The 23636-nt window shown below is 38.4% G+C and overlaps 1 protein-coding gene across 15 annotated transcripts in view; it reads left to right on the forward strand.

Annotated features, from left to right (window-relative positions):
• The window catches only part of SYTL5 (synaptotagmin like 5), a 242492-nt gene that overhangs the window by 120161 nt on the left and 98695 nt on the right, over nt 1–23636 (forward strand). For 8 of the 15 annotated variants that reach the window (XM_054544445.2, XM_054544453.2, XM_063721209.1 and 5 more), the window contains one exon: nt 23130–23220. The exons of 5 other annotated variants lie outside the window; for them this stretch is intronic. The gene's annotated coding sequence lies outside the window, so the exon portion shown is untranslated. Of the gene's footprint in view, nt 1–452; nt 609–23129; nt 23221–23636 lie in introns of those variants that run through there. 2 more of the 15 variants (XM_063721207.1, XM_054544452.2) reach the window with 2 other exon arrangements.

The following is a 23636-nucleotide window of genomic DNA, read 5'->3' on the forward strand; positions in this document are numbered from 1 at the left end:
CTTTAGTCAGGGCAATCTGCTCTGATGTCATATCCTACATCCTCTCTACACTGTCATATAATAAAACTCTTTTGGTATGTACAAGTGTGTACCCTTCAAAGCAGGAGTGCTGGGCACTGGTATAAATTTGACCAATACAAAATTAAACACACACACACCTGTGTGTTATGTTGTATATTATGTTATATATAATATTGTTGTATTGTTGTATTACTATATATAATATATATATGATATGTATGTATATTCAATTCTACAGTATATTATAGTGGTCAAGAGCACAGTCAATAGAGTCAGACCCCTTAGTCAGATTCCAGCTTCACCACTTACAAGCTGTGTAACATTGGACAAGTTACTTAACTTCCCTCTGCCTTGGTTTTCCTACCTGTAATACGGGAATAGTGAAAGTATCTAAATCAAATAATTGATATTGTAAACCAAAAGGTATCTGAGACAGGTCTCAATCAATTTACAAAGTTTGTTTTGCCAGGATTATGGATATGCCCATGATACAGCCTCAGGAGGTCCTGACGACGTGTGCCCAAGGTGATTGGGATGCAGCTTGGTTTTATACATTTTAGGGAGCCGTGAGACATCAATCAGTATAGGTAAGATGAACATTGGTTCAGTCAAGAAAGGCGGGACAACTCTAAGCAGGGAGGGGGCTTCCAGGTCACAGGTAGATAAGAGACAAATGGTTGCATTGTTTTGATATTTTGATAAGCACAATTTACAGGAATAGTCACTTATGCCTTAGCCTGGCTTAGTGAAAAAACAGGGCAAAGGAAGCAATCAGATACACATTTGTCTTCTGTGACAGAGGGATGACTTTGAGTTCTCCCTGTCTTTTTTATCTTTGTAGGTATCTTATTTTTTATCTTTGTAGGTATCTTATTTAGAAGTAGAATGGGAGGCAGGTTTGCCCAATGCAGTTCCCAGCTTGACTTTTCCCTTTGGCTTAGTGATTTTGGGGTCCAGAGATTTATTTTCCTTTCACAATGTAAAGATTGAACTGTTCATATGTATAAATCAAGAATTCATAACAGGGCCTGAAACTTGTATATAAGTGCTGAGTGTTCACTATCATTATTACCATGACACATAAGGAAAAAGCATTAAGGCAAGTATAATAATGGAGCAGAAAATATACATTTAAGTGGAAAATATAGTACAACATGGATAATATGACATGTGTGATTAATTATGACTTGAATAATGCAAAGCATGTAATTATTTTTGGCTTTGCATTTGATATCTGAGGAATCCCACCATTTCACATGAAAAAGTGCATGTGACAAGGAATCTTCCAGGAATTTTGCGTTAGAAGTTCCTTTTGATCCTCCTCAAAACCCTGTGAAGTTAGTACTACTATTATCTCCACCCTGTATGAAAAGAAACTGAGGTTCAGAGAGGTTAAGTAACTTCGTTTCTGTAACATAGTAAGTGCCAAAGCTGGGATTTGAACTCAGAGCTTCCTGACTCCAAAACCTGACTCTTTGCAATTCTCTACTTGAGGTGTCCATTGGAACCCCATAGGACGTTAAAAAAAAAATCCGTGGAACACAAACTCAAGAGATTCTATTTTTTTGAAAAGCAGCTTTTGTGAGATATAATGTACATCCTATACAATTCACCCATTTGAAGTGTACAATTCAATGTTTTTTTTTTTTAGTCTATTCACAGTGCGTTTAACCATCACCACAATCTAATTTCAGAACACTTTTGCCCTGGGTGGGCGTGTCCACAGAATCCCTGGGGTCTTAATCTCAAAGCCACAGACCTTGTAGGAGTCTTGAATGAACTTCAAATGATTTGTGAACTTTTTCTAGGATCCACAGCTTTCACTATCTTCTCTAAAGTGATAAAAATATAAGCCAAAAAAGTATTAAGAAACTCTAGACCAGAATGGCCTTGAACTTTAAGGTACAAATCACTGGGGGACCTTGTTAAAATTTAGATTCAAATTCAGTAGGTCTGGAATGGGGCTAGACCTACTATCATTAATTTTAATGATAGGAATGCTCACTTTAAGTTAGATGTTATGTGCCCTAAAATTCCATTCTTCTCTTTAGTAGATCTATGCTATGAAATAACTGTACTCAATTATTATTGTTATATTTTTAATCTCATCGGTAAAATATTGGCAGACATTTATTTTCTTGATTGATGCATAATTATCCACAAAATAGCTATGGTTTTGGCTCTTGGCGCAAAAAGTCTAAAATATTTACTAATTGTTCCTTAATAGAAAAAGTTTGCCAACCTCTAATATAGACCATGGGGGAAAGCCACCTTTAAGGAGCAGAAATGTTGCTCATCTTACTCTCCACAGCTCCTTGCTACATGTGGCAGACATGACATTATCAATCAGACTTATAGGAATCCTAACCAAGTATGAGGGGCAGCAAGCTGGCTATATTTATGTATAACTCCTCCTCTAGAGGAGAGATCTGGGCAGATGAGGGTCAACTTCACTTTTAGTTTAAAAATACATCTCCCTAGAGCTTCAAGCTGCTCTCCTGGGTGATAGCATGGGTGGGTGTCCACAAAAGACCTTCATGCATTTTCAGTTAGGTCATGTCTCTATGATCTTGGAAGCAAGATTCCCTAAGAGTAATCTGCAATCCATATAGAGAGCTTGGTTAATTGGGATTGGATGGTGGTTCACCAAACGTACAGGTAGAATATTGTATCTTCTTACACTCACCTTCAAGCTACTTACATTAAGGTGTTTGTTCAGAACATTGAACTTTCAAGAGCTGTCTGACCATGCATTTCATATGTATGAAGGCATTTCTGCTTATTTTCCAACACTAACTCACTTTGAATGCTGCAAAAACGATCTATGCTATGTTAATGCCTGAATATGCATGATTTCAAAATTCTCCAGGCTTCAGGTGGTCTCCTGCACAATAAGCCTCTATTGCAGAGCATCCTCTTAGACATCCATCTTGAACTGTTTTTTCCTTATGTCTTAATCTATGACAACTTTAGATCTCCTAACTAATGGTTGATTTTTCAGCCAATTTTGTTGTTGTTGTTGTTGTTTTTTGATGTGAGAGGTTACCCATTCTCAAAACCCACTTCCTTCTTCCAACCAATCCCCATTGCCACAAGGCCCGCAACTGTGGTCAGCTTTCAGCATGCTCCAGGGGAACAAGTACAAAGTCTGACCTGGATGGAATTAGATTATGCACCAAAATAATTCCAGGATTTACTAATTTATATCATTAGAAACCTAGAATGTTAGGCCAAGGAAGATGTAATATAACACTGGACTAGGCTGAATGTATTGATATGGTGCATTTTTCAGAGATTCTGGATTTAGTGTGATACTTCTTGCAGCTGGAGGTGTTGTTAACAGTTTACTTTGAAATCTGAACTTAGCAATAACCTACATCATTGACTCTGTGTGATATACTTGACTCCCAGTTCATTAGACTTAACTAACTGCTCCTCCCATTCTGTTGATCATCCCTCTTCAGTCTCTTTCATCATCTCATTTATTCCTCTTGTTCCTGGACCAAACCAAAGATCAGGCTGCTTATTCTCATGGCCCGATAACGAGATTCAGATAAGCTGGGAAAGAAGGAAGTTTATTTCTGTAACTGGGTACAGCTGAAAAATATCTCCAGACCAACTCAAAATTACAAAGTTTTTTGACTTCGTAATTTTGAGTTGGTCTGGAGATATTTTTGACAAAGAGCTTATATACCTTCTAAGCTATATGTCTACATGTAAGTGTGCATTCATCTAAAGACATAAGTGATTTACTTCTTCTAATCTATAACTAAGATCTGACTCCTAAAGACCTTCCTCTGGAGCCTCAGTAAATTTACTTAATCTAAATGGGTCCAGGTGCCGGGGGTGATTACCCTTATCTTGTCTCCTGCTAAATCATGGAGGTCTGGGGAGTTCCTTCAGACCCCCAATAAACTTGTTTGTGGAGGTCTGGGGCATTTCTTCAGACCCCCAATAAAGTTTGTTTTATTCTAAATGGGTCCTGTTAAGAATTCCTTCATTATCTTGCCTTACTTCAAGGCCCAGGAAAGGCCTGGGCAAAACTCTTGGTGGGGTTTTGTTACCGTCCAGCCTTTGTATAAGGGCACTGGCTCTATCAGCTTTTAATATTTAACTTCACCACTCAGTCAGTGCTAAAACAGTTGTTATGGAGGCCTGCGTTAGTGAGACCTGGCCTGCCACACTCTGTCCATTCTTTAAATATTGTTGCTTCTCATGATTCTATCTTTTGCCCCTTTCACTTCTCTTCCTGGTAATCTCACTTGCTTGCACAGCATCAGCCACCATCCACCATCTAGGCACCAATGATTCCCAGTTAAATACCTCTAGTATAGACATCTGATAAGCTATAAACAGTTTATGGGAAGTTTCCTATTCTAAATGACTTTCTGGACAGGTCTTTGTTGTTGCATCATAAGTACCTTTGTTGTTGCATCATAAGTATCCAGACCTCAACATATCTAAATTGCAATTAATTACTTTTTTTCTCTTTCAACTTTTTTTGTCTTTTACTCTCCATCACTGTGAACAGTATTATCATCAACATTTCTAGGCTTTACCCCAGTGTTACTAAATCAGGCTCTCTGGAGATAGACACCCAGAAATCTATTTTTAACAATACACTTAGGTATTCTTATGCACACTAAAATTTAAGAACCTTTGCAGTTCCCCATGCTGGAAACCTCAGAGTCACTCTCTTTTCTCTTCCATACCACCCACATCTAGGAGGTCGCTGGATCTTATTGAGATTATTCTAAAACGTCTCAAAAGTGACTCTTATTTCCCTTCCCACTACACAGCTTTAGTTCCTAATCTCTCCCTGGCACTTCTGCAAGAGCCTCCTCATTTTGTCTACCTGACCATTCCCCTCTCTTTCATCCAATCACTGAGTGCTGGTCTTTCAAGAAACAAATCAAAAATTCAGGAGGGGGAGGAGCCAAGATGGCCGAATAGGAACAGCTCCGGTCTACAGCTCCCAGCGCCAGCGACGCAGAAGACGGGTGATTTCTGCATTTCCATCTGAGGTACCGTGTTCATCTCACTAGGGAGTGCCAGACAGTGGGCGCAAGTCAGTGGGTGAGTGCACCGTGCGCCAGCCGAAGCAGGGGCGAGGCATTGCCTCACTCGGGAAGCGCAAGGGGTCAGGGAGTTCCCTTTCCAGGGGTGACAGACTGCACCTGGAAAATCGGGCCACTCCCACCCGAATACTGTGCTTATCCGACCGGCTTAGGAAACGGTGCCCCAGGAGAGTATAGCCCACACCTGGCTCAGAGGGTCCTATGCCCACGGAGTCTTGCTGATTGCTAGCACAGCAGTCTGAGATCAAACAGCAAGTCGGCAGCGAGGCTGGGGGAGGGGCGCCCGCCATTGCCCAGGCTCGCTTAGGTAAACAAAGCAGCCTGGAAGCTTGAACTGGGTGGAGCCCACCACAGCTCAAGGAGGCCTGCCTGCCTCTGTAGGCTCCACCTCTGGGGGCAGGGCACAGACAAACAAAAAGACAGCAGTAACCTCTGCAGACTTAAATGTCCCTGTCTGACAGCTTTGAGGAGAGCAGTGGTTCTCCCAGCACGCAGCTGGAGATCTGAGAACAGGCTGACTGCCTCCTCAAGTGGATCCCTGACCCCTGACCCCCGAGCAGCCTAACTGGGAGGCACCCCCCAGCAGGGGCAGACTGACACCTCACACTGCCGGCCAGGTACTCCAACAGACCTGCAGCTGAGGGTCCTGTCTGTTAGAAGGAAAACTAACAGAAAGGACATCCACACCAAAAACCCATCTGTACAGCACCATCATCAAAGACCAAAAGTAGATAAAACCACAAAGATGGAGAAAAAACAGAGCAGAAAAACTGGAAACTCTAAAAAGCAGAGTACCTCTCCTCCTCCAAAGGAACGCAGTTCCTCACCAGCAACGGAACAAAGCTGGACGGAGAATGACTTTGATGAGCTGAGAGAAGAAGGCTTCAGACGATCAAATTACTCCGAGCTACGGGAGGATATTCAAACCAAAGGCAAAGAAGTTGAAAACTTTGAAAAAAATTTAGAAGAATGTATAACTAGAATAACCAATACAGAGAAGTGCTTAAAGGAGCTGATGGAGCTGAAAACCAAGGCTCGAGAACTATGTGAAGAATGCAGAAGCCTCAGGAGCCAATGCAATCAAATGGAAGAAAGGGTATCAGCCCTGGAAGATGAAATGAATGAAATGAAGCGAGAAGGGAAGTTTAGAGAAAAAGGAATAAAAAGAAACGAGCAAAGCCTCCAAGAAATGTGGGACTATGTGAAAAGACCAAATCTACGTCTGATTGGTGTACCTGAAAGTGACGGGGAGAATGGAAACAAGTTGGAAAACACTCTGCAGGATATTATCCAGGAGAACTTCCCCAATCTAGCAAGGCAGGCCAACATTCAGATTCAGGAAATACAGAGAACACCACAAAGATACTCCTCGAGAAGAGCAACTCCAAGACACATAATTGTCAGATTCACCAAAGTTGAAATGAAGGAAAAAATGTTAAGGGCAGCCAGAGAGAAAGGTCGGGTTACCATCAAAGGGAAGCCCATCAGACTAACAGCAGATCTCTCGGCAGAAACCCTACAAACCAGAAGAGAGTGGGGGCCAATATTCAACATTCTTAAAGAAAAGAATTTTCCACCCAGAATTTCATATCCAGCCAAACTAAGCTTCATAAGTGAAGGAGAAATAAAATACTTTACAGACAAGCAAATGCTGAGAGATTTTGTCACCACCAGGCCTGCCCTAAAAGAGCTCCTGAAGGAAGCGCTAAACATGGAAAGGCACAACCGGTACCAGCCACTGAAAAATCATACCGAAATGTAAAGACCATCGAGACTAGGAAGAGACTGCATCAACTAACGAGCAAAATAACCAGCTAACATCATAATGACAGGATCAGATTCACACATAACAATATTAACTTTCAATGTAAATGGACTAAATGCTCCAATTAAAAGACACAGACTGGCAAATTGGATAAAGACTCAAGACCCGTCAGTGTGCTGTATTCAGGAAACCCATCTCACGTGCAGAGACACACATAGGCTCAGAATAAAAGGATGGAGGAAGATCTACCAAGCAAATGGAAAACAAAAAAAGGCAGGGGTTGCAATCCTAGTCTCTGATAAAACAGACTTTAAACCAACAAAGATCAAAAGAGACAAAGAAGGCCATTACATAATGGTAAAGGGATTAATTCAACAAGAAGAGCTAACTATCCTAAATATATATGCACCCAATACAGGAGCACCCAGATTCATAAAGCAAGTCCTGAGTGACCTACAAAGAGACTTAGACTCCCACACATTAATAATGGGAGACTTTAACACCCCACTGTCAACATTAGACAGATCAACGAGACAGAAAGTCAACAAGGATACCCAGGAATTGAACTCAGCTCTGCACCAAGCGGACCTAATAGACATCTACAGAACTCTCCACCCCAAATCAACAGAATATACATTTTTTTCAGCACCACACCACACCTATTCCAAAATTGACCACATACTTGGAAGTAAAGCTCTCCTCAATAAATGTAAAAGAACAGAAATTATAACAAACTATCTCTCAGATCACAGTGCAATCAAGCTAGAACTCAGGATTAAGAATCTCACTCAAAACCGCTCAACTACGTGGAAACTGAACAACCTGCTCCTGAATGACTACTGGGTACATAACGAAATGAAGGCAGAAATAAAGATGTTCTTTGAAACCAACGAGAACCAAGACACAACATACCAGAATCTCTGGGATGCATTCAAAGCAGTGTGTAGAGGGAAATTTATAGCACTAAATGCCCACAAGAGAAAGCAGGAAAGATCCAAAATTGACACCCTAACATCACAATTAAAAGAACTAGAAAAGCAAGAGCAAACACATTCAAAAGCTAGCAGAAGGCAAGAAATAACTAAAATCAGAGCAGAACTGAAGGAAATAGAGACACAAAAAACCCTTCAAAAAATCAATGAATCCAGGAGCTGGTTTTTTGAAAGGATCAACAAAATTGATAGACCGCTAGCAAGATTAATAAAGAAAAAAAGAGAGAAGAATCAAATAGATGCAATAAAAAATGATAAAGGGGATATCACCACGGATCCCACAGAAATACAAACTACCATCAGAGAATATTACAAACACCTCTACACAAATAAACTAGAAAATCTAGAAGAAATGGATAAATTCCTCAACACATACACCCCCCCAAGACTAAACCAGGAAGAAGTTGAATCTCTGAATAGACCAATAACAGGAGCTGAAATTGTGGCAATAATCAATAGCTTACCAACCAAAAAAAGTCCAGGACCAGATGGGTTCACAGCCGAATTCTACCAGAGGTACAAGGAGGAGCTGGTACCATTCCTTCTGAAACTATTCCAATCAATAGAAAAAGAGGGAATCCTCCTTAACTCATTTTATGAGGCCAGCATCATCCTGATACCAAAGCCTGGCAGAGACACAACAAAAAAAGAGAATTTTAGACCAATATCCTTGATGAACATTGATGCAAAAATCCTCAATAAAATACTGGCAAACAGAATCCAGCAGCACATCAAAAAGCTTATCCACCATGATCAAGTGGGCTTCATCCCTGGGATGCAAGGCTGGTTCAATATACGCAAATCAATAAATGTAATCCAGCATATAAACAGAACCAAAGACAAAAACCACATGATTATCTCCATAGATGCAGAAAAGGCCTTTGAAAAAATTCAACAACCCTTCATGCTAAAAACTCTCAATAAATTAGGTATTGATGGGATGTATCTCAAAATAATAAGAGCTATTTATGACAAACCCACAGCCAATATCATACTGAATGGGCAAAAACTGGAAGCATTCCCTTTGAAAACTGGCACAAGACAGGGATGCCCTCTCTCACCACTTCTATTCAACATAGTGTTGGAAGTTCTGGCCAGGGCAATTAGGCAAGAGAAGGAAATCAAGGGTATTCAATTAGGAAAAGAGGAAGTCAAATTGTCCCTGTTTGCAGATGACATGATAGTATATCTAGAAAACCCCATTGTCTCAGCCCAAAATCTCCTTAAGCTGATAAGCAACTTCAGCAAAGTCTTGGGATACAAAATCAATGTACAAAAATCACAAGCATTCTTATACATCAATAATAGGCAAACAGAGAGCCAAATCATGAGTGAACTCCCATTCACAATTGCTTCAAGGAGAATAAAATACCTAGGAATCCAACTTACAAGGGATGTGAAGGACCTCTTCAAGGAGAACTACAAACCACTGCTCAAGGAAATAAAAGAGGATACAAACAAATGGAAGAACATTCCATGCTCATGGGTAGGAAGAATCAATATCATGAAAATGGCCATCCTTCCCAAGGTAATTTACAGATTCAATGCCATCCCCATCAAGCTACCAATGACTTTCTTCACAGAATTGGAAAAAACTACTTTAAAGTTCACATGGAACGAAAAAAGAGCCCGCATTGCCAAGTCAATCCTAAGCCAAAAGAACAAAGCTGGAGGCATCACACTACCTGACTTCAAACTATACTACAAGGCTACAGTAACCAAAACAGCATGGTACTGGTACCAAAACAGAGATATAGATCAATGGAACAGAACAGAGCCCTCAGAAATAATGCCACATATCTACAACTATCTGATCTTTCACAAACCTGACAAAAACAAGAAATGGGGAAAGGATTCCCTATTTAATAAATGGTGCTGGGAAAACTGGCTAGCCATATGTAGAAAGCTGAAACTGGATCCCTTCCTTACACCTTATACAAAAATCAATTCAAGATGGATTAAAGACTTAAATGTTAGACCTAAAACCATAAAAACCCTAGAAGAAAATCTAGGCATTACCATTCAGGACATAGGCATGGGCAAGGACTTCATGTCTAAAACACCAAAAGCAATGGCAATAAAAGCCAAAATTGACAAATGGGATCTAATTAAACTCAAGAGCTTCTGCACAGCAAAGGAAACTACCATCAGAGTGAACAGGCAACCTACAAAATGGGAGAAAATTTTCGCAACCTACTCATCTGACAAAGGGCTAATATCCAGAATCTACAATGAACTCCAACAAATTTACAAGAAAAAAAACAAACAACCCCATCAAAAAGTGGGCGAAGGACATGAACAGACACTTCTCAAAAGAAGACATTTATGCAGCCAAAAAACACATGAAAAAATGCTCACCATCACTGGCCATCAGAGAAATGCAAATCAAAACCACAATGAGATACCATCTCACACCAGTTAGAATGGCAATCATTCAAAAGTCAGGAAACAACAGGTGCTGGAGAGGATGTGGAGAAATAGGAACACTTTTACACTGTTGGTGGGACTGTAAACTAGTTCAACCCTTGTGGAAGTCAGTGTGGCGATTCCTCAGGGATCTAGAACTAGAAATTCCATTTGACCCAGCCATCCCATTACTGGGTATATACCCAAAGGACTATAAATCATGCTGCTATAAAGACACATGCACATGTATTTTTATTGCAGCATTATTCACAATAGCAAAGACTTGGAACCAAGCCAAATGTCCAACAATGATAGACTGGATTAAGAAAATGTGGCACATATACACCATGGAATACTATGCAGCCATAAAAAATGATGAGTTCATGTCCTTTGTAGGGACATGGATGAAATTGGAAATCATCATTCTCAGTAAACTATCGCAAGAACAAAAAACCAAACACCACATATTCTCACTCATAGGTGGGAATTGAACAATGAGAACACATGGACACAGGAAGGGGAACATCACACTTCGGGGACTGTTGTGGGGTGGGGGGAGGGGGGAGGGATAGCACTGGGAGCTATACCTAATGCTAGATGACGAGTTGGTGGGTGCAGCGCACCAGCATGGCACATGTATACATATGTAACTTACCTGCACATTGCACACATGTACCATAGAGCCTAAAGTATAATAATAATAATAAAAAGAAAAATGTTAAAAAAAAAAACAAATCAAAAATTCAAATATGATTGTGCTGTTCCTTGGCTTTAAAGCTTCAACAGCTTGATGGCATGAGAACAGTTTTCAGGCTTCTTAAGGTCATGGAATTCTTCCTTCAAATAAAATCCTATCAGGAAATCCAACTTATAGAACAGATGAAAATGGAGCTGCTCTGTTTGAAGCAGGCGTCGGCGCCACAGGCTTGGCCACTCAGCCTCTTTCGCTGTGTTTCCTAAGAAAACATTCCTGAAGATACAGTTTGAAAAATACTAGATAAAGTCTATATTCTTTGTTTGGATGCCAAATTCCTCTCACTCTGACATCCCCCTTTCTCTTAGCTTTCCAATATTAACCCAGACCCCAGACCTGGAGTTAGTCACTATTTCTTCTGGACTAGTTGTGTGTTCTTATGACTTTTTCACATTTGCTGTCTTTACAACCTAGAATGACCACTTTTTTCTTCCTAATTGTTTTTTCCTTTATGTTCTCAAAGCCAAAATTGGGATTTATGAAACTGTGATTTTATGTTTATGTTTGACTCCACTAGAAAATAATAGAAAATAGAGAAGACTCTTGAAAACAGAACCTATGCATTCTTCATGAATGTATTCCCTAGATCCAGCACAGTTTCTTTTTTTGTTTTTTATTTGTTTGTTTGTTTGTTTGAGACAAAGTCTCACTCTGTCACCCAGGCTGGAGTGCAGTGGCGTGATCTTGGCTCACTGCACCCTCCACCTTCCGGGTGGAGGGTGCCTCAGCCCAGGTGCCTCAGCCTCCCAAGTAGCTGGAACTACAGGTGTGTGCCACCATGCCCAACTAACTTTTGTATTTATAGCAGAGATGAGATCTCATTATATTGCCCAGGCTGGTTTCGAACTTCTGAGCTCAGGTGATCCGCCTGCTTCAGCCTCCCAAAGAGCTGGGATTATAGACCTGAGCCACTGTGCCTGGCCCAACATAGTTTCTGACACACGGTTCTATACATGTTTACTGCACGAACATTTACATGCTCTATAACTCATTCTATCTGTTCTTTGGTTTTATATTTTCTTCAGACTGAACATGTCTTTTTGAATTAAACATCACTTTAAGAACTAGATTTATTAACTTCAAAGCTATATGGCACTCATACTGTTCTTTTCCTGTGTTGTAGCCTAGCATGATAATTATTGATAATCAGTGGATATATGCATTGTGTATCATGACATATGAAGCAGAGGTAATATGGCTATAAGATATTTTTGACAGAAATGCCATTTGCTGTATTTTTTTAACTGATTTTATATGTAACATGTATTCATTGTAAAAACATATAAAGAAAATTATAAAGAAGATATTAAAATACATTTATAATATAACTATCCAGAAATATACTTAATATTTTGGCTTGTTTTTTCTCATTCTTTCTTCTATAATACATATATGTGTGTGTGTGTGTGTGTGTGTGTATATATATATATATACACATATATTTATTTTAATATAATTGGGACCATACTGCATAAGTAATCTTGTATCCCAAGTTTTTTTCACTGCCTTTGTATTGTGAGCCTTCAAGCCTGCCATCACATATAAAAAGAATATTAGTATTATTAATAATGGTATTAATTAAAAATTATGATGTTTCTAAGGAATTGCTAAGATTTATAAATTCTTAATAGAAAGTCTAGGAAGCCAGAGACCTCTGAGTATTTTGTGAATCAAAGGGAATGGAGGTTTGTATTGGACTGATGCATTTTAATGACGTATTGCTTAACTTTGTTGAGAATAGAAACGATGGAGGGGTCTAAATTTTCTGAGCATCTGTTATGTGCCAGGCATTGTGCTAGACACTTTTTATACATTAACTCATTTTAATATTCAAATGATATATTCTTCAAACCCAGGAAGTAGATATTAATATGCCCATTTAACAGATGAATAAACTGAGATGCAAAGACAAAGTAGCACGTCTATGTTATTATCTCAGGGAGTAGAATTTTAATTCCATTAGTTTCCAAAGCCCACACCCTTTCCCTTACCCCACACTTTCTCCAACAACAACTCTGAGAGGGTACACAAAGTCAGTCTTTTATTCTGAAGATGTTGTATTAGCATTGCTTACCCGGTGGACCATAAGCCCTTGGATGACCACAGTTTATAAACCCCTGAAATTACCTCCCTTTGTCATTAGAATGTATGTGTATATTTTTGAGGTAGAGAGCCTATAGTTGTCACTGATTATCTAAGGGATCAACTGTTCCCAACAATGTTTATGAATCTCTACTGCATATAATGGGATGTATACAAGTATTGCAGAAGCCCTTTGAGGAGTCTTTAGTTTTGCTTGCCAGGCCCTGTGGTGAGGGGCTATATTCCAATTTTCATTTTAGGCATCACTTCTCAAATGTCTTATTTTGCATTTAATTCATAAATTTATTCATTTGGCAATATTTTCAAATACCTACTATGGTGTCAGGTGTTGTGAGGTGTTAGGAATACAGGGCTGATCAAGACAAAACGAGATATCCCACAGAGCTTAGACATTAGCAGGGAAAACCAATGCATGTTGGTTACAATCAGCATTTTAAATCAGCATGATGAGTGCTTGGCATAGTCCTTAGCATTGTTCACCAAATATTTACGATTTCTTCCTCTTGTAGGCAGATGGTAGGATACCATTTACTGGCCCCCTTGTAATTGGGTAGGGCTAAGTGACCATCAGTTCTGTTTAAGGAGTTGTAAGTAGAAATAATGTTTTTCACTTCCAGGCCAGGACATTTAATTCCTACTATGAGACCTTTCAGAACTCTTTTTTCCCTCTGGTGTGACAACTGGCAGTATTCAAGATGGTAGCTACCTAAACAGCCTGGATTCTTGAGGGATATATAGCATGACCAAGAAATATGAAATAAACCTGTGCTGTTACAAGCTGTTGCAATTTGCGAGTTATTTGTGTCACAACATAGTCTACCCCAGTATTGCTCAAAATGTCTGTGATGAAGGATCAGATTGTTTGTTACTTTTATTTTCAACCTGAATAGAATAGTATTTTTGTAAAATACAATTTAAATAAATTAGCAGATAAATGAGACATGAAATACATAAACATTCAAGTACAAATTTTCATTAGATTCAACAGATTTAAAATTACTCTGTCAAATTACTATAAAAATTTCTAAATGCTTATTCTCAATTTCTTTACTTATATAATTGCAAACCAGTAACTTTACAGACCTGCACTGGTCTGCAACCCACACTTTGAATAAGGCTGTATTAGCCTATCCCAACTGATACAATGTTACTATAAGAGAAGTATGAAAATGTATTGGATAGATACTATGAGTTTCCAATTGCTGCTGTAGCCGATCACCACAAACATATTGTCTTAAAACAGCACAGTGTATTATCTTACAATTCTGAAGGTTAAAAGTCCAAAATGAGTCTTGGGAGACTAAAGTCATGGTGTTAGCAGGGTTTCATTTCTTCTGGAGCCTGCAGGAGAATCTGTTTCCTTGTCTTTTCCAGCTTCTGAGGTCATCTGCATTCCTTGGCTTGTGGCTGTTCCTCCAACTTCAAAGCCCATCACCTCAGCCTCTGCTTATGTCGTCACACCTGCTTTTCTGACTTTAACTCTACTACCTCCCTCTTGTAAGGATCATTGTGATTACATTGGGATCACCCATGTAATCCAGGCTAATCTCTTTATCTCAAGACCTTTCACGTAATCACATCTGCAAAGTTTTGCCATCTAAGGAAACATATTCACAGGTTCTGGGGATAAGGATGTGGACTTCTCTGGGAGCCATTATTCAGTTTATCATAGATAGCTAAGCTAAACTAGGAGTCAGCCATTTAAGTAGATCCCTGTGGATACTTAGGAATTAGGAGATGGAGAAATGGGGGAAGTATTCCAGGCAGAGTCTTACAAATAGGAAGATCTGGAGGTGAGGAAGATTATGGCTTTTTTAGAGGAATGAAATTTTGAGTGTGGTTAGAGGATAGATACGAGAGAGGTAAGCAAGGGACAAATCATGAAGGGTTTTGTAAACCATATTAAGCAACTTGAACTCTTAAAGAGCAAAGGGAAGACATCAAAGGGTATTCAGTATAAGAGCAACAATTATCAATTTGTATTTTGGAATTGCACATAGAAGAGCCAGATTGGAGGCACAAAACTATGATGCTGATGAACCACGGTGGTGTCACCTAATTCACAGCATGTCTGAAACCCAAATCCATTATTTCCCACAAAAGCCAGCACATTCTCCATCTTCCCTATTGTATTCTTCTAGGATTCAATTCTTAACATTATTTTTGGCCTCTTTCTTTCTTTGGCTTCTTACTCTAGTCAGTCACCACACCTTATTGATTCTTGAAAATTTTTTAAAGACATAAAATCATATATGGTTACATGAATACATCCAAAACAATAAACAATATGGAAATAAGTCCCTTTTCATCCCTTCTCTGACCCCTAACAATCCAACTCTCATCTTCATATGCAACCTGATTCATGATCAATATGTATTATTCTGTGCCTTTTATTATGCATTTACATTTATTATATACATTCATATATCTACTGCATTGTTTTAAAAGCATTTGCATTAAAAAGAATAATTATTTTGTCTATTTTCAGCTCACAATATAACTTAGATATTTTCCATGTCAATATATTTTAAATACCTCGTTTTAAAATTGAACATTGGTATTGCTGTCTTTTCTAGCTTCGAGAGCTTCTAACTCTAATAGATTCTAACAGCTTCTAACTTTAGACTATTGCAAACTTTCTACTATTGATAATTACGCTATAATGTAAATGTATCTTATAACTTATTTTTCAAATCTTTCTCTTTTGAAATTTTTATTAAGGCTTTCTCTTAGCCAGCATTTTTAAAGGTAGAAGTAGTCTTCTCTTTAAAAATATCAAAATACAGAATGCCAAGAAAATAAACAATGATCTTAAATATTAGGTTGGTGCAAAAGTAATTGCAGTTTTTACCATTAAAAGTAACGGCAAAAACTGCAATTACTTTGGCACCAACCTAATACCTTTTTCCAAACTGAGAGTTCTGTGAAAATTCACAGTGGACATTAAAGACTCTGAGAAGTTCTGTAGAAAAAAAATATTTAACTTGGTTTAACTCTACATATCCAAATTTTTTGTTGAACTACATCACTTCATATGGTTTGGCTGTGTCCCCACCCAAATCTCTTGAATTGTAGCTCCCATAATCCCCACGTGTAGTGGGAGGGACCTGGTGGGAGGTAATTGAATCATGGGGATGGGTTTTCCCATGCTGTTCTGGTGATAGTGAATAAGTCTCACGAGATATGATGGTTTAATAAATGGCAGTTCCCCTGCACTCACTCTTTTGCCTGCCACCATGTAAGACGTGCCTTTGCTCCTCCTTTGCCTTCCACCATGATTGTGAGCACCCCCCCAGCCATATGGAAATGTGAGTCCATTAAAGCTTTTTTTTTAAAATAAATTACCCAGTCTCAGGTATTTCTTCATAGCAGTATGAAAATGGACTAATATAGCACTGTTAACAACGCACTGTTAACAATTCCATATAATATCTAATAACATCTCATGGGATACTAATATAGCACTGTTAACAATGCACTGTTAACAATTCCATATAATATCTAATAACATCTCATGGGATACTGTTGTTCCATGAAGTCACTGTGTGGCCTCAAATGTAGTGGTTACAAGCAGGGTCCTTGAAACCAAACTATTCTGAATTACTTACCAGTTGACCTTGGGCAAGTTACTTAACATCTCTGTGCCTCAGTTTTCTCATCTATAAAATAGGAATAATAGCAATTTGTTTCATTAGGAAGTCATAAGAATTAGTTGAATAAGTGTTAGTGGTTATTATTTGGAGCATTCTGAGGATAGTGCTCTTGAAGCATTGGTATGAAGTTGATGGCACTGTTAGCCTCTCTATTGTTATTTGGAGAATCAATATCATTGTGAAATTAAAAAAAAAAATCTTGACTATGGCACTCCCATGTAATGTACCACACAGAATTGCCCGTGTGAGAAGAAACAGCTCTATTGCAAAGAAATGCCTGTAATTCCATAGCATCTCTCTTTGAATCATTCAGTCTGGGGTTCGTTGTAAAAGTACTACTTTTTTCTCTATCCACAGCATGGCAGTTCTCACCTTTTGACAGTCACGTGGACTGCTGTGCTTGTGGTAATCCAATCACAGCTGCCTTGCAGGATGACTGCTCCTCTATTTGAAAGACATCCTCAAGGGAATTTTGCATATGTGATTTAGCTTGTATTCTAAGCACCCTAAACATCTCTGTAAGTGTGCTGAAAATTCATCTAATTTGTGTTGTCACATGGTGACAAACAGGAAATTAACTTTATTTCTATTAATTTCATCCTAAGAGCACTCTCAGAAACATTCTATATTTAAAGCTGTATTTCAAGTACACAGTAATGAGATATATTCAGATATACCCTTTCCTTTGATTCAAATATCGGCCCCTATTATTTTTAAGTTTGTGTTACTCAAAACAGATACTTTTTAAACTTATGTCCCTTTGTGATGCTATGAGAATATTTGATTACCACATCTTTTTGATAATCAGAAGTTAATGACTTGTCCGAAGTTATCTATGCTGAAAGGCAACAGAATGACATACAAAGCATCTTGTCATCTTTTTAAATAGCTTAGCATAGTTCAACAAAGTTACTGGCCACAGAGGGAAAAATCTACATCTATATTAAAAGAGAGAGAGATCTGTTTAAGTTAGGAATTGAAGAATAAAAGAAAAATGAATTTCACCCTTCTAATCTGACTAGTGTTTACTAGCCCCATTTAACTAAAAGAATGAGGATCAATTACTCATTTTTTTCTCTACTTGATTAAAATGTGTAATGGGTAAGGGATTCTCCAGGTGAGGTATGAAATAGCTGAAAAGAGACATGCAATGATGATATATCCTCAGGTGAAGTCATTGCAGTCCAGATGCTGGTCTTCAGTGCAAAGGCTGAAAAATTTGATTTGGTTAGCACACAGCAAACAGATCTGACATGGGTTCAAACTAAACCAAATATGGAGAACTCCATAGACAGGACCAGAACATTCACTCCTGAAGGGAGAGCTCTATGGGAAGCCAACTTATAATCAAAAGTGTCTGGGAGGAAGTGAGATTGAGCAAGGGGAATTAGCTGTATGATTTGAGTGATTCATGGCATGAAAATTTCTCAGAATGAGGCTCCATCACCTAGCATGGAACATGCGCTACAGGGAACAAACAACTATTTTCATTTTCATTCCCTTTCTCTAGTTGGAGTCTGGATGGGCACTGACATCACCTAGCTCCTTAGATCTTCCTTGTCTATGCCTTGGTTCACTGTCTCCTTTTCTTCACCTTGTATTTCTCCGGAAGGACTGTGTTATCATCAACTGCATTCTATTTTACTAAATTTATGATCATAGTTCAGTGCTGCCTTCTGGAGAAAACATCCTGATTTTCTTGATAGAGTTTTGCCTACTTCTGATCTCCTTAGCCGACTGTTACTGGAAAGGGGTCCCAGTCCAGATCCCAAGAGAGGGTTCTTGGATCTCACACAAGAAGGAATTGGGGGTGAGTCCACAGAGTAAAGTGAAAACAAGTTTATTAAGAAAGTAAAGGAATAAAAGAACGGCTACTCCATAGGCCGAGCAGCCCCAAGGGCTGTTGGTTGTCCATTTTTATGCTTATTTCTTGAATATATGCTAAACAAGGGGTGGATTATTCATGCCTCCCCTTTTTAGATCATACAGGGTAACTTCCTGATGTTGCCATGGCATCTGTAAACTGTCATGGCACTGGTGGGAGTGTAGCAGTGAGGATGACCAGAGGTCACTCTTGTCACCATCTTGGTTTTGCAGCTTCTTCACTGCAAACAGTTTTATCAACGAGGTCTTTATGACCTGTACCCTGTGCTGACCTCCTGTCTCATCCTGTGACTTAGAATACTTAACCTTCTGGGAATGCAGCCCAGTAGGTTTCAGCCTCATTTTACCCAGCTCCTATTTAAGATGGCATTGCTCTGGTTCAAACACTTCTGACATTTTCTCCTTCCCTTTTACAAGAGAATCCTTAATCCTAAGGGTTGCAGAGGAATGAAGATCCATCTTTTGTAACTTCGTCATGCTGAACAGGGGTGATGATATTCCTGCCTAACTATTAGGGTCTCTTGTATTCAGCATAGAGAGGAGCTCAGTTAGAAAGTGTCAGTACAGTGAGGGCCATTCATAACTCTTGAGTTCTGACAAAAGGTGATATCTGGAAGATTAGTAAGTGTTCAATTTAAGAAAATTTTCAGTAAACTTATTTTGCATTATGACACAAAGAGTACAACAGCAATATATTCCACAACAGTAAAGCAAAATAAGCAAAATTATTCCAAGTAAACTAAATTAGAAGGCTTTCCATGAACTGGGCAACTGTTGGAAACAAGCTGATATGGAGTCACTAGCCAATTCCAATATGTGCCCAGAATTAGAATATTGAACCATATTTTTACATTACACAGCCCTTCTGTTTCTTTTGAGATGCAGTCAGACATCACGAATTGATTCACAGGAATAAGCAGGGTCAGTCTAAATTGCAGGAAAAAAACGACAACAACAGAAAAAACAACTGATGAGACTAGAATTTAATAACAGGAGTACCATACTTCTGGAAACACAATTTTTCTCTCTCCAGTTTTCCATTTGTATTAAAGACAAATCATAGTAAGAACGATTTGATTGCAAAATAATCCTTAGTCTTATACTTAACCTGATTATTTGTATAAAGTGCAGCAAGAATAATTATTTTTCACATAGGCTTTTTAAATTGGCTTTGATGGAACTCTGTTCCATAAGAAATCTCAAATAAGACCTTTTTTTAAAGCCAAGCCCAGCCATGGGTTTATATCCTCAAATACCTATGAATAAATTCTTCTTCTTCTTTTTTTTTTTTTTTTTTGAGATGGAGTTTCACTCTTGTTGCCCAGGCTGGAGTGCAATGGCACAATCTCGGCTCACTGCAACCTCTGCCTCCCGGGTTCAAGTGATTCTCCTGCCTCAGCTTCCTGAGTAGCTGGAATTACAGGTGCCTGCCCCCATGCCTTGCTAATTTTTTGTATTTTTAGTAGAGATGGGGGTTTCACTATGTTCGCCAGGCTGGTCTTGAACTCCTGACCTCGTGATCTGCCCACCTCAGCCTCCCAAAGTGTTGGGATTACAGGCATGAGCCACTGCACCCAGCCAATTCTTCTCCTCTTGAGGTCCCAAGATAACTTGCAGCTCCTGGACCTATTAGAAAGTGACATTCTTTACTTACCACAAGTCAGAAACCCTGTACAGGGAATGTGTAGACAAGATATAAGGCCAGTTTTCCCAAGGGGCTTTTATTGGCTCTACAAGTCAAGTTTGATTCCTTAAAGGAAAATGCATCATTCCAGTCAAAGCCTTGGTAAAATAACCAGTTTCTCCAATTGTGTCCTGTTGCAAAAAAAACAGGTTCTTATTGTGCTTATGCAAATAACTGTATTGCCATAAGTTAAGAATACTCACAAATAGGTTCAAATTCTGGAGAAGTCAGGTAGAGAGAAACAAATATGCCTCAAATTTTGTTCACAAGAGTACACTTTACTCAACTGTTAAAAGCTGTAAATAGCTCAAAAGAAAAGTTTTCTTGTCTCTGAAAAACAAAACAAAGGATCAGCAACGTTTTAAGCAAAAAGTCAAAAAGATCACTTTGGTCTTCTATTAGCTCAATTCATGCAGTTAACTTCTGTCCTGCTTGATATTTATTAACATTTCAGCTTTTCATGAGAGTCCTGAAAGTTTTTTCTTTATTCTAATGTCATAATCCCCAATGTTATCAGAAACCTGCATTCAAGAACACCTGTTAAAGTCCTTTAGCTGACTATAAACCACCTTTTAAGTAGGATTAAAATAAGACAACAACTGTTGGTGGATGACAAAATGTCTTAGGGCAGTCACAGTCAAAAGATATGATTGACAAAGAGATTTGATTACCTCGGTGGCAATGCTGACAATGTTTCTTGTATGATTTTTATACCAAATAAGCCAAGTGTCATTCTTATATTAGTGTACTGCTAATGTTAAACCCTATCCTTAATAAAACTTTATAGATATATCTACCCAATTTTAGTATTTGACCATAAGGTAAGATTCTTATACCTTTTATGACCTTTTACAAATTTATGTTAAAAAGCAGATTAGTGCTCTAAGAAAAACCTGTTGTGCTTATATTCCAATGTTCAATTCATGGAAGAACTGAATAATACCCCTTTAACTTTAGCCAATATGGTCACACACAGAATTTCTTTTAAAAGATTAGTTTGTCACAAGCCTTTCACAACTCACTCAAACCTTCAAGCATATCCTATCTAACTTCAAACAATCCTTTAAACTTTTAGGCAAAAAAAAAAATCCATATTCCTATGACTTATTATAATATTTTGCCAAAAATGCATTTCAGTTTCTTTACACACCTTGCATGTAAAACTGTTTCTTCAGTTGTCTCAATAACATATTACAATGTTAGCTTTTAGCAATTTTTACTTTTGGTGAAAAACCTGGTTAGTAAGCGATTTTAATTATGTACCAGGTGTGGCGCCTAGGACAACAGATAAGATTTGACTTTTTCCAGCATAGCTAGGGGGCATGGCTAACATCACATGTCCCCAGGTCTTATCTAGAATCTAATGCTCTAAAGTAGGTAAATTGAACAATTTTCAGAAGTCAAAGAAGCAGTTTATGACCTTAAAGCATTTAGTAAACTTGATATCTGACCTGTAAAATTTAGACCAAATGTATTTATTTTATCAATAATCTTTAAAACTGTTTTTATTTTCCAAAGATTACTTAAGTCGTGTGTACTAAAAGGCATTACACTTTTTACTTTTCTGACAAAATGTTTGATTTAAGCTCTTATTTTTAAACTAATTAAAGTTTTTAAAAATATCACACACACACACACACACAACACATATAAATACACCTACAGAAAAAGATTCAGTAGTTGTAAGACTTTTCATTTGCCAGTTTCTAAGTTTGTCTTTAAGGCATGCAGTTTCTAGGGCTTAACTTGCAGGCACAGCTGGAAGGCAAAACAGATATACAAAATTAAGGATCCCATTTTTATGTCAGATCCTGGATCCCAAAAAGAGGGAATCAGCCCATCTCCATGGGAGTCTTATCTTTCAGCGGTGGGTGGGGACTTTTTTTAACCTTCTAGGTTGCCAACAGCATGCTTCTCTGATCTAAACATGCAAAAAGCCACATATTCCCCCAATAACTGCCATTAGCCTTCCCCAAAAGTATATTTCCTACCTAGTTATTACACACCAAAGTTCTCTCATAATACTAAGCAATTTCTGACCCCCCAAAAGTAAAAAACATTGGATAATGCAATGCAAAACAGAATAGAACCTTAGATTTTTAAAGGAATCTATCCACTTCCAATTCCTGGAGTTTCATGACGAAAACAAGTTTTTCCCAAAACCCAGTCTGTGGTGCCTCCTCTGTTTTTCCCAAGGAGTCTCATGCTGTTAGAGCTTGAATATCCGCTTTAAATAAGCTAACTTTTAACCATAGCGCTCTTTTTAAAAAGTCCTTTTAAATCTCTTATTACCGAACTTTAGCCAGGCCAAATGGCCAATATTCCTGTCTTCTGAACTTTACCAAAGGTAACCTCCCAGGTGCTCAAAGAAAGGAAACATTTCAGAAGTGAAGCCGGCAGTTGTTCATCATGGGTGGGGAAGAGAATCTACAAATAGCAAAGGTCACACAGATATCTAACTAGAAAAGACTCATTCCCTAATCCTGGAATTGAACCTGGGCCACCATTGTAAAATGGTGAAGCCTTTGATGCTGAGCTACAGCATTGGGCAGTTTCCATTGCCCTTCCCAGAAGGAGCTTAGAGCAGCCAATTTTGAACTTGCAAAGGCTTTTAACTTCTCAAGATAATTTTTAGGGCTAACCGTGAATTCCAAAGTTCCTGTTCTCCGGATGGTGGAGACCAAGAGAAAGTACTGCCACATAGTTATAAGGTCAAGCTCTCAAAGAAATAAAATAAGATGAGAGGGAAACTTTATCCAGTTTTTTGTTTTTGTTTTTGTTTTTTTTAGGGACCTGCGGCAAAGTTTCTAACTGACCAGTTTGCTGGGCTGGCTTGAACAGCGGGCTTACAGGAGTCCTAAGCCTGTGTTCTATCCTAAGGTACCCTTCTCCATTACAGAACAACACAGAAAGACAAATTTATAGCACAAAGTACAGATTTTACTACAGCTTAAGACTAGCCTCACAATTCCTTTTTCCGATTAATCAAAACTTGATAGAGTTTTGGCTACTTCTGATCTCCTTAGCCACCCATTTACACACCAGTTAAGATAATATTAGTCTGTTGGTCCAGGTACAGATGAATAAAAATTCATTTAGGACTAATTTTGTTAATTAAACTCTCACAGGGCAATTTTATTTCTCTTATATTCTCACTTGATCTCTCGTGTTCTCTGTCACCTTCATGTGCTACCCATGGTGTTACTTTCCTCCCTTCATCCTCCTCACAAGGCAGACTCTTGGATTTTTAGAGAGAAGATTTGCATTTATAGCCCAAGGCAGGGATAGCTATAAGC

Source organism: Pongo abelii, chromosome X (genome assembly GCF_028885655.2).
Source record: "Pongo abelii isolate AG06213 chromosome X, NHGRI_mPonAbe1-v2.0_pri, whole genome shotgun sequence".
NCBI classification, from domain to species: domain Eukaryota; kingdom Metazoa; phylum Chordata; class Mammalia; order Primates; family Hominidae; genus Pongo; species Pongo abelii.